Here is a 15,272-nt window from a genome sequence, read left to right as displayed (position 1 = left end):
GGATGATAGTGAAACCTTTAACTTTCAGATAATCTAGAATTTTTCCATTCATTTCCCTGATAAGATTGAAGATTATCTTTTTTCATTGAGTCAGTTGCTGTTCTTTACCTTCTTATGGTGCACCCCTTAAGACTTTGCTTCCCCCCCAATTTTTTATTGTCTTTTTTGCCACCAAATTTCCTCATATCCCTTGAAGTGCGCTTTTCTTTCTAGAGGGTTTTGGTAGCAGTGCCTCTTATCCTATCAGTTAATTACCTTCCTTTAGATACAGCCGTTAATAGCAGTTGTTTACTCTTTTTCATTGGGTTATGGTAAGTTTCCAAAAAACAAATTCATTCTTTTAGGTGCAGTTTCTCTTTACAAGAATACTTTTCCTCCTCTGGGTTGTTGGACATAGTTTTTTCAGGTGTAAATCCACACTGGAAGTAAGCATATTCTTCACTGGAATTGATTGTACAGTATGCCTTTTGTTCATACATTTCCTTCACTCTTCTTCGGACGTAGGACTCCCATAAAATTATTCTTTCCTTTCCCTTGGGCTGGAGATGCATTGCGACTTTTGTCACTGTATTCCTTCATTTCACCCCCCGCCCCTTTGGGAATACCTCTTTCGTACAAACATGCCTATGATTGCCTGGATTGTTGGTACATTGTATGTTGAATCACTGCATTTCTTTTGTCTTCTTTTGGTAAAGGTGCACTAACCTAGTGTTAAGTGTACAGTACATTAACACCAGACCTTCCTTTTGAGATGCCCTTTATGTGTCTTCTTTCCCTTGAGGTTGGTGGTGCCTTTTGCCTTTTGATATTATATTCCTTCACTGACCTTTGAGTGCAGACCTTTGTTAGTTGCGTGCTCTATTTCCCTGAGGCTGGTGTGTACTTTTGTTGTATTTATTCACTTATATTTGGATGCAGACCTTCATTAGGTGTGAGCATTCTCTTGTGGTGCGTTGAGTGCATTTCTTCACTTTTTGGGGGATAGGAGCAGACTTTCCTAAAAAGGGTGCCTTCCTTCCTCAGCTCTCTTTGGTTTTTGCCTTCTGAACAAGTACTCCTCTATCTTGGGATATTGGTATGTTGTGAATACAAACTTAGCCCTAAAAATAAACTTTGTTTCCACCCCAAAAAATATAATTAGCCTGGTAGCTACCATAATGATTACCCTAATTTCAGCTTTGGTGAGACGCGTGAAATAAAAGATTTTACTATGCTGAGGAAAGCTTTACTAATCGCTATTTAAAATTAATCATTATTATATTATATTGTTACGATGATATTTTTTCACTGTTTTTTTAGTGTTATTATTGATATTTATATTACTGTAGTGGTAGTAGTAAAAGAAATTACATTTTTAACATGAAGCCTGGCTTCCATTTGTGAAATTCATAGAAAATACCAGGGATAGAATGATAACGACAATGATATTATAGCCTCACATTTTTTAAATATAAATAAGCGCTTGAAGTGAATGGAAAATATATAAATTAAATATAAATCAGTCTGAACAGTTATTCATATTTTTCTCTAAGTTAACCTAATGTTTAAAAGAAACAGTTATTTTGTACGAGTTTATGTTTTAATAGATTATTTACATTTTCTTTAAATACAAATGCTTACTCGTTTTCTTTCATGGGCTGTACGTTAACAACAGCAATTATTGCTTGTTAAACTGTTAAAAATAGATATTTGCAAGGTAATATGGCAAGCAGGCAGTGAGATAAATGATAACTTTTAAGAATAAATTTATAATTTAATAGGGGAAAAAATCACAAAAAAGTCGCCCTCTATTCTGTTCCTTAGAATGCTGAATAGCAAAAAATGGGATAGTCCACCGTGCATTTTTTTGAGAAGACATGTTAACACTTAAGACAGAACAAGACGAAAATGTCCTCTGGAACCGATTTGGTAGTTTTTTTTTTTTTCTTAATTTTCTAAAGGGTTGTGAAAGATAGTGTTGCGCTTAGTTCCGGATTTTAACAGGTACTTTGGAATTAAACTTCCATGAACACAGAGGACATCAAATATCGGACTGTGTTTAAACGAAAGATTCACTGTATTTTTTCATATATAAACATGTAATTCTGTGGAAAGTTGCTTAATAGAATAATGGTCATTAGTCAGTTTAACGTGTCCTACCTGAATGCATTGTCATCTTTAAACTAAAAAGTGACTTTTCTTTTTTTTTAATTTTGATTAGGTTTTAGTGTGAAAAAAGTTTCTTGGCTTTATATATACATGAAACTTGATATAACATGGGCTGCCAAGACTAATATTTCAAAAACGACTCATATTAATAACGGAACAAATTTCCATGCTATATGGTACCTCCTTGGGTACATACGCAATTGGATCTGCCCAAATCTTTGACCTTTCTCCATATCTCACTTTTTTCTCACATTTCTGTATTTCCATGCTGCTGGGAATTTGGTTTTGTCATGTTCTGCTCAACATAATTTTACGATCTTTAATTACTGTATGATTTAGACTGCGTAGATGACCATAGATGTTGTCACATCGGGTATTCATCAATCAGTCAAAGCTCTAAGGAACAAGGAATACATTGGGGTTTTTAGTGTATTTTGTTAAGTTGCAAGCGTTCTGTAATTGGGAAATTGCTTTTAAGAATGAGATAAATAAGTCACTGTCTTGAAAAATACCCGGCATTCTTCGAAAATGTGAAATTGCTTGAAAAACAGAAAAGATCAGAAGTAGCAATGATCCTTGAAAGTCTGATTGAGATGGCGCCACTTGTCTTGTCTTACAGGTTACACCTATTCAGAGAATTCCTGCTTCCAAGCTCCCTGATTTTCTGTGTTCTACATGCAATGCTTAGGAGTAATGTAGTGTCATTTGGTAGGTGAAGGGCTTGTGATGCGTCATGGTTAAAAGTAAGTTTTAATAGGGTTTTGTGTTTTTTGTAACAGTTATTGTAAAAGAAAAACTATCAAATTGTTATGAAGTGGGTTAGTATAATTCATAGATTCTGCTGGTCAATGATTTAGCTTGCTTTTACGTGATGTAAATTATGATTGTGTATGGTGTTGGCGTTGCAGATGGGCGGACTTTGAGACTGTCCTAACAAACGAAAGTTCTTACAGACACGGTGCAATACGTTGCTTCCTTTGGTTAAAGTTATTTGGAGGGGTAGTGTTTTGAGTGAATTATTTCACCAGCAACTTATTTGAAAAGTTTTACTGCAATTGAGTGAAGAATTGTGGTGTAGAGAATTTAACCAGAGTTTACTTGATAAATGTAAGTGCCGTAGAATGGAAAACTTCAATCCGTTGCAGTGGCGTAACAATTGTCCAGTGTTTGATAGGCTTTTTCGGTGTGGATTTGTGGTAATATACTTAAAAGTAAATCGTACATGACACTGAAAAATCGATGTGTGCTTTGGTACTATATTATTAACCAAGAGTAATACTCAAGAATTTAAACGCGGTTGGCAGCGGAATAATGTTAAGACATCGTAAATCGTTCAAAATGGGGTTAAATTTCCATTATTAGGGTTAAGCCATCAAAAATGGGTTTAAATATCCAGTATTAGTGTGAGCCGTTCAAAATGGGTTTAATTTTCCAGTATTAGAGTAAACCATTTAAAATAGGTTTAATTTTCCAGTATTAGAGTAAACCATTCAAAATAGGTTTAATTTTCCAGTATTAGAGTAAACCATTCAAAATAGGTTTAATTTTCCAGTATTACAGTAAACCATTCAAATAGGTTTAATTTTCCAGTATTAGAGTAACCTATTCAAAATAGCTTTAATTTTTCATTATTTGGGTAAACATTGTCTGCAAATATTGGATGAACACGATTGAGAAATTTAAGCCTGTGCTTTACTATGAACTGTAAATGCAGTGTTAACTAGACTACTGTTCACAGTCCGCCCAGAGGCATTTTCAAATGAGCAATGTGACATACTTTTAGTAATGAAATGGTTCTTTTGTTAAATACTTTATTTATGCACGTACCTTGAAGATTAAGCCACTGGTACATTGGCTTAACGTGGAATCGATTAAACTGCGTCCATTGCAATGAAGAATTGTGCGGTTTATAATACACGATGACTGATTTTTCATAGGTATTTGAGGAATCCAAGATATTTAATTATATTCGTAACTCAAAAAGACGCGAGATCTTTTGTTTCAAGCCCTCCTTCCTCAATATCAATAAATTAGAGTGATCTAAGTACTACAGATTGTGATGTCACTTTCCTACAAGTATAGGAAAAGCCAAAGCCAAGCCTGCTACTCTTGATTTTAATAAATTGTGATACCAAGAGTGGGGCGGTTTTTCCAAGAAAGGGTCAGTGGAGCCAGAGCGATTTTAGAACTTTGTGACAAGGTGCATATTAACATTCAGGGGTTTTCCTATAAGTTTTTGTCTACTGAACATGAGTTTCCCATTCTGTTTGTGACTGGAATAGTTTTTGTTGGAGGCCCTTAAGTAATAATCGAAGAAAACGGGCAAGATTGGTAGTGAAGGTATGGTGGCCGAGAAAAACTTAAATGTAAATTTTGGGAAAATGTAATTCTTCAGAATAGGTCTGTATGGAATATAACTAAAATAGGTATAACTAAAATAGGTATTGACGTCACCCATTACATTATCCCGTAATCGTAACAGTAACGGTGACCACAGTGGTAAACCAGGGTTTTTGGTCGGAAAAATATCGAAAGGTAATCCCAGGCTATTAACAACACTTGTACAAATATAATGTTAGAAATATTTCGAGATGTTTAAATTTTTAGTATTTCTGCGCATTTTTTAAAGACATTGCAACGGTAAATTCATAATAAACCGTAAAATGAACAAGTCATAATGCCATCTAGGATGGTGAGGCCAATGAATGTTGGTTATTTCCGATGATATCCAACTTGGAATAATTAGTGACATTGAAAACTGTATTGTGGAAGCTTGGGATAGAGGCCTTCAGACTTTTACACTTAAAAGTGGCGAATCCTCTGTTAAACTTGAGCTGGTGACATGAGATACGGCTTAGAATGAATTACGGATGCAGTAATCCGTATTTCTGTACAAAGTCTATATCATTTCCACATCAAAATAGGTATACACATTGTTTTAACAAAAAGGGAACTTTATGGCATATATACAACATGCTGGTACTTGGTAGAGGGCTTAACACCCCCCCCCCGCCTCCCTTCAGATGGCTTTTGCACATAACCAGTAAGCCCATGTTCTTGTATTTTGTCATTACTGAATATAGCATAGTATAGTAGTAGTGTTTACTTTTAGTCGCATAATTCAGTTTTGAATTTGAATGTGTCATTGCATGTACTATTCAAAACAATTCGTAAATGGAGCCCATTTTGCTGGGCCTATCAAACACCATATTTTGCTGTTGTATTTAGTTTATCCATTTGTGACTTATTCATTTCTGATTTCCATTAAACTTCAGCGGCTCTCTCCCTAACCTAGTGGTAGTGGTAATACGGCTACTGACTTTGATTCTGAAATATGGTGCCATCCATTTTTGCATTTTAGTCTTGAATGAGTGAGTGAGGAAAAGTCTAGCCTGAACAGGTTGCTGTGATCATTTAGGCATTAGCTGAGGGTTGGATCTTGCCTTAGACATTACTAACAAATGCCATTTTGATATGAAGGATCACAGTGGTTTGCATAAAATCTTTGTTTCTTTGTATGCAAAATCTGCTCTTGTATGAGAGAGAGCCTGGCACTAGTGTTTGTGCCTTTCCTGTGACTTGGAAGTGTCAGTGAATGTTAAGGTTCTCAATTCTTGTTTTGCTGCATCCCCATTCTGCATTTCTTGCACAACCTGAACCTTCCCTTGTTCTGAGCTGTTAAGGCTTAGTTTGAAATTGCAATCTGCCATTCTGTGTAGCAGGAATTCACGGTAAGCTTGTGCCACGGTAAACAGTAGATGCCATAGTGTGGAGACAAGACTTAAGCATTGTCTGACTCCGTGCCTTTATCCTAGCATCCTCCACCACATCTACAATACTATATAAATTAGAACTTAACTGTAGCTTGCCGTAGATAATGTTTGATTTCCGCTGTTGTCAATTCGTGTGTTTTAGGTCTGGGTCACTTTTTTAGTTATTTTTATTAAGGTTCAATAATAAAAATTAGTTGTAATTAATAATTGTGCTCAGGCTTCATTGTGTACAAATTTGACTACAGCATGGGCCAAGGACACCACTTCCACACCCTATCAGTGTGCTTGCAAGTTTTCTCTCCGAAATGAATATTCCAACATTTTTGCCAGCTCTGCCTGACAACCCTAGATAAAGATAGTATTGTAATTAACTTTCGTAGCAGACATTTTCATGCACAGGGGGCTCTTATAAAGCATTAAAATGGAACTAAGGGAAAAACTGTAGATAAAACTGAGAAGATTTAGTTTTATTGTAGCTCAGTGAATACTGTATATGTTTTTTGCCATGTTTAAATACCACTAGACATAGAATTTGACATGCAGGGAAGCATCATAACCACCTCTAATCTAACCTGACTAGATACTTGCCAGGGTCTCCTATGGACCTTCCCTCCACCTATCTTGACCTAACACTAAGGTGTCATAAATAAACTGAACTTGCCTACTTGAATTAGTTAAACCTCTACCAACCCTGGTCTATAGTTTACCAATGTGGCTCCCAATATTTGCTAAACTAGGTGCGGGGTGGAGTTGTAATAGGTAAACCATCCATTTAAAATAAACAGATTTGCTAAAATTTTACTCAATTATGAAAATCTCTTCACGCATATAAAACTTAAGTCATTTCCAGAACATGTGCATCAAATTGATATTAACCTCTCATTGAAAAGGTATAAAACCGAGGCCTACTTCATCCATTTAAAAAAATGGTACTTCTTGCTCTCATGCATCTGGTTACAAGTGGGCATTTTATTCCCTTAAAATAGTTTTAACTAACACTAGATTGTCTAATTTTGCTTAACTTAAAATTCTAGTTGCCATATTTCACATGATTGTGGTATCCTAGGTTGTTTCCTAAGCCTTCTCAAGTATGTCCCAGTGCTCTAGGTCTGGTTATGGTGGTGACCATGGCTGGTCAGACTGGATCCAGTGCCATAAATTAGGTAAGTTTAGGATGCATCATTTTATTTCATTACTGTCCTTTTCCTCCATCCAAAAATGCCAGTCTTACAAGGTGCCTGTGGTGGTATGTATAGTATTACCAAAATGTTTTTGGAAGATTTTGGTTAATATTCAAAATAGGGAAATGGAGTCTTTAGTCAGTTTGTGGCAAGAATGGCACTGAGGTATATTACAGGGAAGTGTTTGATTGTTTTACAATTGGTATTGGTTGTGTATAAATGCAAGAGTGATTTAACAAAAAGTTAAGGATGTTTGTAGTTTGGAACTGAAATTTTGTGAAATATAAGTTATGATGACAGTTTTCAGTGCACCAAACACCCAATATTTTTCAGTTAAACCCTGAACAATTTTAACTTCAACCCACTCTTTCATTTCAAATAAAAGCAAAATGCTTTTATTTGGGATGCCGGGAAGGAACAGAGTTTCGACTTCAAATGGGTGTCACACAGGTGTCATCTACAAGGTAATCCTTACAACAGAGAAGCTCAGTATGCCAGTTAGTATTGAAATCTCTGAACAATGGCCACAGCCAATTTTTCAGTTAATACAATAATTATTAAATTGCCTTGCCCTAATATGCCGATGTTTTATAGCCAGTCGAAATGTCAGTTTATAGGCCGATGATTTGTCTGCCATCCCGCCTTTGCAAAATAACATTTTAATTTTCAGCTGGTATTGAGATTAATGAACTTTTAAAAAGGTAAAATGTTGCACTGATTCTCATGTAACTCAAATGAACCGTATTTAAGAATTATCTTACAAATTTTTAAAAAGTTCCCTTATATGAGGAATTTAACTTTAAGACAAGGATAGTTTTATTTCGAGGAAAGATTATTGGTAGTTTCAAGTGCCTTTGAAAAATAAGCAAAAAATTTCCTGTGATTACCCAGGGGATATTATGTACAGGGCACTGGTGAATTCTCGCTGTTGTCTTATTGTGCCAGGTCCTTTAGGCCATCTAAGCATTCCTCTCCTTCTTCCTCTTCCTCCTCATTGTCAGTCAAACCTGTCTACGCCTCCCACGTCTTCCCTCTGCTTACTTAGAATTTTTGAGGCTTTTTCCACAAAATCCAATTTGGTAGTTTTAGTAAATTTTGAATAATATTACTTTGAAAAGTTGGTACCAAATTAATGTAATTTCTTTGCTTCAGGGACTTGTGATGGATGCATTGGAAGAGACCAAACTGATGACTTAAGGAATAAACATCAGAAAACTGCAAGAACCATCAACGATACTGAATAAACACTGGTGTAGGGAGGAGTAAGGAATCTGAGCTGAGTACATAATTTGCTGGTCTTCAGTGGTGGTGGAGGTGAGGGAAAAATAAGACGGGTTCTAATTTTGTCAGTAAAAGTTGTTAGTTTCAAAATAGTTTTCAAGGCTGTCTTAATTCTGTTCAAGATTTGTTTTAATGAGTTAGGTGATCATTTTTTTTTATTATGACTGCAGTCTAGAATTACGTTATTTACTACATTCTTTGGCAAATACTTTTCTTTTTTAGGCAAGGGTATAGGTTTTGATGCCCTGTATACATGGATGTTCAAGAATTTTGGTTGTAAATTCAAGGAATATATTTAGAATAGTTTGTTCTTGTGAGAACACAGACTACTACTACTACTACTACTACTACTACTACTACTACTACTACTACTACTACTACTACTACTACTACTACTACTACTACTACTTTTAACGCGCTTTTCTCCCATTTTTTTTATGGGGTAAGCACGATGCCTTCTTTTGAAGAACTTTGATTTGGCTTTGGGGTAGACCGTAGTCTCGATCGGCTGCCCTGCCTGACTACTACCTTTTAAATAGGCATGAGCTGGAAACAAAGCTTATTAAATCACATTCAATTGGTGGCAGGTAGGTGAGCCGAGGGGTATTGCCCACTTTCTGTCTATAACCTGCTGCTTTTCTTTCGCCATTTTAGAGTTTTAGCCATCTCAGTTTTTTATGTGGTCCTAGAGGCTGACTTCGTTGGGCAGTAATTTGGTATTTAAGTTTCTCTCAACAGCAACTTATATATTTATATAAACCAGCGTATATGATGCTATCAGGTTCGCTGTGTCATGACAATTAAGTCTTTATTTACAGTAAGACGTTGTGTGCTAGAAAAAGGTGGTGGTGGTTGTGAGAAGCCTGATAAATTGAATTTGTTGCAGATTTATTCATATGAACTACTCTTAAGTACACGGAAGAAGGGAGGCTGTCAGGATTCTTCTAGGGGTTATCCTTCAGGATTTCCCAGGAGTGCTCCCTCTTATCTAGCTGCTGCTTGTCTTGCCTTTTAAGGGATAAACTTGGAGAAGCTGCCAGTCAGGCACAAGGTTTGCAACCATTCTTCAGTAAGGCTTCCAGTGAGGGGCGGAGCTGTTCCCTCCTTGTTTGGCCAGTCTCTATGGAGGTCATCCCCTGGTGTATGTGGTTTGCCTGTGCTCATGCTCTTTGTGACCCCTGCCTTCATACGCTTTGTATGTTCAACTCTTCGTGGAGGATTGTGAGATTTTAGAATAGGATCTATAGATTGGCTGAGACATGCTTCACGACCCTTTCTGTCTCGCCCTCTCCTTTCTCCAGATTGAAAGCGTGCTCATACTCAGGTTTCTTCTCACCATCCTGTGGGTTTGATGCCCTTCTTCACACTTTTGAGTTATCAGTCAGTGCTGTTGAGGTCTTTAGAATGTAGTTGTGTCCCTTCTATGACACTAGTATGGTTATAATGGACAAGTGTACATTATCTCTTCTGTCTTGATTGTAAGTTCCTGCAACACACTTAGGCTGTTCTACAGTTGGTGTTGGTTATTTTCCTGTGGTCGTAACCACTGCAGCAGGGGACTGAGTAATGAAGATGTTGGGAGTAGGTAGTGTCGTTTGTGCTTAGTCCCTTCTTCCTGTCTTAGTTCTTTTTCTGGCAGCTTTCTGTTCTGGTTTATGGACTTCTACAAGGGAGGTGGTTGGGAGGCTACTCTTTGGTTGATAACCTGGAATTTTTCAGAGCAAACGAAGCAGTGCAGTAAACACATTCCTGTTGTCTTGTCAGATATCGTCAATTACTTGCTTTAATAATCCAGTGTCTTATGGCCAACTGAAATGTCACTTTGAATATATGCAAATGATTTATCTGCCATCGTACTATTAAAATTCATTTTTGATTTTGTGCATTGATATTTGAATATTATTGAACTTTTAAAGTAAACATTGCATTAATATATTTTACCGAAATTGAACAATATTTAAAAAATATACTAGATTGGTTTTGTGTCCCCTGCAGGAGCACTGTAACCCTAGAACAAGAGTGAAGTTTTTATTTCAAGGAGAGATTACTGGTAATTATTAAATGTCTGTGATAAGAAAAAAAATTAACCCACGGGCTGCATAGGGCCTTGATGAATTCTTGTTAATGTCCGATCTGGACTGGGTCCTTTAGGTCATCTCTGCATTCCTCTCTTACTTCTCTTCTTTCTCATATGTAGTCAATTATGTCAGCTTGGTTTCATGAACAGATGTTACTCCTTTGTTCTGTTCTACTCTCCCATGTTTGAGGATATTATTCACACTTTGCCTCTGTGAGGTTTAAGGAGCTTCTGTCATCCCGGGAAGGAAGTTTCATATTGAATATGTGTATTGTACTCCAATTTTATTCTTGGCATGTCTTGTTTTCCTTCAATCCGAATGTGGTGTCTTCCTGCTGCACCGACTGGGAGGTGAGCTTGGCACCCTCCTCTTCTGTGCCACTTGTTGCCTCTCGATTTATTTGCAAGGCAGATCCAATGTTTTGCTCATTGTTGCAATTGGTTATTTTTTTTTTTTGGCAAATCTGATCAAGTGAAACTTCAGTTTTAGATATCAGTGGCAGGATGCTGACAAATGTTTTTTTTTTCTTCAAAGGAACACAGAGTTGGGTAATAGTTGTTAAAAAGAGAACTTGGACTTAGGTCTTTTCCAGTTCTTTGTTCCCTTCAACAGCCCAGCCAGTGTTTGTGCTGGCTTTGAGGTTGCAGGGGGTTTCCATAACTGAGGTCTAGTCCATAGATTATGTCCATTCACAAGGGGTGTAAGGGGGATGATGTAGAGTGCTAATACTCAGCCTTAGTTTTTGTATCTACCTACTGACATTTTAATTTCCTGTTTTTCAAAATAAATCGAAACAAAGTTCGATCTAATATGGTTAGTTAACATATGGAATTAGGTCTTATCAGCTCTGCATCTTGATGATTTCAGCTTGGTTTTTGAATGTACCTCCGGTCTATTGTTACAAGTGCAGACTTAAAAGATGTTAGATGTTGAAACCTTGTGTGTTCAGCTTTCAGAGTAGGACCAGTTAATTATGAGAGTTACATCTCCATTACTTCGGTAGATTTTGGATATATAGAAGCTAGAGCTTTGCATCATTGTTTTTGTTACCCAGCCCGGAATAATTTGTTAACCAACGTTAATAAGAGCTGACTGGATGGGATCCTGCCAGTTTTGTCAAAATATCCGCCATGTAACCAACCCTTACTATTGTCTGAAAGCAGCTGGGTTTTTATGTATATTCAAGAACATTACAAATTAAGATTTGGACCTTGTAATTTCCAGGCGGGATTGATGAATGACAGGATGAAATCTAAAATTTTGTTTTACCCGTTGTAGAAGTCAGTACATTTAATGGCAAGATATTTACTTTTTTTAGTAAGGAGGAGGGGTGTGTTGGTTTCTATATTCGAATATTTCATATCAGATTGAAAGGTGTCTATCATGATAGTCACGATATGCTAATTCTTGTAAAAATTTACACATGTAATTTCAGGATTGATGTGGAGCAGATTCATTTAGTGGCACACAAATGAAGAGTGGGAGTGAGAAATGCAAGATTCATTCTGGAGAACATTATTTCTACTGCTGCCCGGGAGAGTTCAAGTCAACCACGAGTACATTATTTCTGCTGCTGCCCGAAAGAGTTAGTCAACCACAATATTCTATTATCATATGGGTTAAATGAATTTAACCCATAACCATAAGTCAATTGAGAGAGAACAATAGTTCAACACCAAGTAACATGCTGCCTCTGAGGTTATTTCGCAATCGCTCTTTTTACTGAGACTATCATTTTCCCCCAACCTTGAGGTTGTGACAATTTATATAACGCATGGTAGATAAAATCCTATACTCTATCGTGTGGCAGAAATGTCACAACCTAAAGTTTCGGGAAAAAGACTGTTTCGGTGATAAGATTACAGAGACTGCATATTACTTAATGTTGAAGTGGGGGTAAGATTACAGAGACTGCATATTACTTAATGTTGAAGTGGGGGTTTAATTGTGACGATTCGTGGGGTTAAATAGTATTTGGTGGGAGTTTAATTGTGACGATTCGTGGGGTTAAATAGTATTTGGTAGAGTTTGTATTAATGCCTGGTCGACTTACGAAACTAGTCAACGAAGTTCATTGTGTGCATATAATAAGTATTTTATACAGAACATATCTTACAGAAAAATAAAAAAAAAACTTTTCACCTAGTAATTTTATTAGTAGCCTTTAAAGCAGGACAAATACATTATTCCTTTGTGCCTATCTAACAAGCGATTTTAACTGGAAAGCTCCCCTGAAGCAGGAAAATGGATGAGATTCCGACTCCCTTTAGAACATTTTTCTCTTCATGATGGTTTTCCCTGATGTCATAGTTTTCTTTAAGCCTCCCTCCAAACATAACCCATGAAGCCATTTAGTTTCCGTGAATAAATCTAATTTGTACAAAAATAATTTCAAAGACAAGGTAACGTTAAACCCCAAAATAACTGCTACTTAAAGTTATTAAACCAACAGTTTTTGTAGGTTACTCATTTCCCTAAAGTCTTATGTTAAGTTCTGTACAAAACGGATATTATAGGAAACTAAATTGCTTCATTGTTGTGGCAAAGCTCGTTCCCAGAGTTAAATTGCCCAATGTCCTTTTCGTCAAGCTTGCAGCGGTGCCAGGTCGTCTTTCCCAATTGCTTGAAATTTCCTCTGCTTAACTTTGGTACACAATGTCCTTTTCGTCAAACTTGCAGCGGTGCCAGGTCGTCTCTCTCCCAATTACTTGAAATTTCCTCTGCTTAACTTATGTACCAGGTCGTCTCTTTCCCAATTGCTTGAAATTTCTTCTGCTTAACTTATGTACCAATGTCCTTTTCGTTAAGCTTGCAGCGGTGCCAGGTCGTCTCTTTCCCAATTGCTTGAAATTTCCTCTGCTTAACTAGAAATCATTTGGTCAACGGCACTTCTAACAAACCGGATTCCAAACATTCTTCCAGTAAGTTTCTTGAATTCTGAAAAACAAAAATTTAAGAAAATCAGTGTTTATCTATGCAAAAATAAACATCGTAAATGGAGAAAATTTACACTTCAGAAAACTTGCCGGATGTAATTCGTGCACTATAACATCCCTAGCACATGGTTACAGTGAAGACCACATTGTCAGCTCCACCTCTGCAATAGTAATTGTAATTCCCAAACCATTAGTTAGCATTTTATTTAAAAGCTGGCACTGGCACACCAATCCTTTACACATATTGTATGCTGGTAAAAGAAACTTTAGAAACTTGTTAATGTCATTGAACGTTATTTCAAAGAAAACACTTTAACTTATTCGGGTTCCTTCTCCTTCAATTAATAGTAATCCAGTAACTTCAACTGCTTCAGACACAACCAGACAATTTAATTTGTCTCTAGTGTGAAGGTATGAAAATATATCAAAGATGGGCCAGAATCAGCAATTAAAGCTTGAAAAAATATCTGGAAGATGGGTCAGAATCAACAATTAAAACTTTAAATTTCTCAAGTAAATGGTAATTTTTCATGTTTATAATAAGTTTTATACTGTAAACAAACCTTCACGAATTCAAAGTAAAATATCAAGGCTTATATATTGTCGTAAAAAAAGTTACACTAATACTGCAAATTTAAGTACTTAAAAGTATATACAGTAATCGGTAATGAACGTTAACTACGAACCCTAGAAAATAACTAGAATTTCAGATTTCTACTTACGGCTTAGTAAACACATCCGTAAACGAACATAACATCCAGTGTAGTAGTGAACTTTTCAGGAGACATTAATAGGTGGAGGCTTAACTGAAGCGTAATGACATTTACTTTGTTGTAGTAATAACTGTAGTTCAGAGAAGTTTCAGGACCCCACCTTCAAGAGTAGAGAGGCTGAAATCAACAGAAAATCAAACTTTAATGAAGTTTTGCCATGGAAAATCAGTTCCATCGCATCAATTTAGTTAACCACTTAAAAATTTGGGGTCTATAAATCTGGTCTGGAAAAACTAGTGCCCAGCAACGCTAAAAAGTTTGAAAGCAGTCCCTTATTCACAATGTTTTGTAAAACCACACGAGTACATAATTCACTAGCAGCTGTAAATTAACAATACTTTTGAACTATTATTTAAAGCCTCACTACAATATCTTCAGCTAGCCAAGTTTTCTACTACAAGATGTCATCCTCATGACTTCTTCCACTGGAAGACTATTTCACCAAATCTTCATCCACTATGAAATTCAGTGATGCAGGGTTATGGGAAATTTTAGTCTTCTCTTAGCCTAAGTACATGCAAAATGCATTTACGAGATGCCCAAAGGGAAGGATAGTGTATTAAACATTGATAAAGGCTTGCTAGCATCAGGTTTTCATCAAATACAGCATTATCTATCAATACAAAACGGTTTCGTATTATAAAGCTGCTCAATCGACAACCTTAATACCTCACGTACCCATTCTGTCAGTTTCATAAGAAAATACACTTGGCTTTGGTAGTAAGTGAAAGCCTATCAGTTCTCCGAAAAAACGGAGCATTTCTACAGGATTAAAAGGAAAGCACTTACCATTGTAATTTGCATCACCTTTCTCCACTGACAAGCATACAGCTTTCTCAGATGGAGTAAATTTTTTTTACTAGACCAATACCTCTAACTCCAGTGAAGTACGCGTATTTTTTTCCAAAAACTTGGGAAAGCCCATGACATTCTATGTATATTCAACAAAAATTAAAGTTTTCCGAGCAACAATTTTACTTTTTAACACATACACATCACAGGCACCGTCAAGTGCATATGATCCTGACATCGTAATGCCCTAGTATATCCTATTTTTGGGTTTCGAATGTACAGAAAATGAGCATTCACGGACCACATTTTT

The 15,272-nt window shown here is 36.4% G+C and overlaps 1 long non-coding RNA gene across 1 annotated transcript; it reads left to right on the top strand.

The window, feature by feature from the left end:
- The first annotated feature begins 2,765 nt into the window (after positions 1-2,765).
- LOC136848086 (uncharacterized) lies at positions 2,766-12,357 on the top strand. The gene is made up of 3 exons (XR_010855933.1): positions 2,766-2,891; positions 8,255-8,416; positions 11,897-12,357. It is a non-coding gene; the product is annotated as an uncharacterized lncRNA (long non-coding RNA).
- The last annotated feature ends 2,915 nt before the right edge of the window (positions 12,358-15,272 follow it).

Source organism: Macrobrachium rosenbergii, chromosome 18, assembly GCF_040412425.1.
Source record: "Macrobrachium rosenbergii isolate ZJJX-2024 chromosome 18, ASM4041242v1, whole genome shotgun sequence".
Lineage (NCBI taxonomy): Eukaryota > Metazoa > Arthropoda > Malacostraca > Decapoda > Palaemonidae > Macrobrachium > Macrobrachium rosenbergii.
Note: the sequence above shows the minus strand (reverse complement) of the source record. Positions and strands in the feature narration are given on the sequence as shown.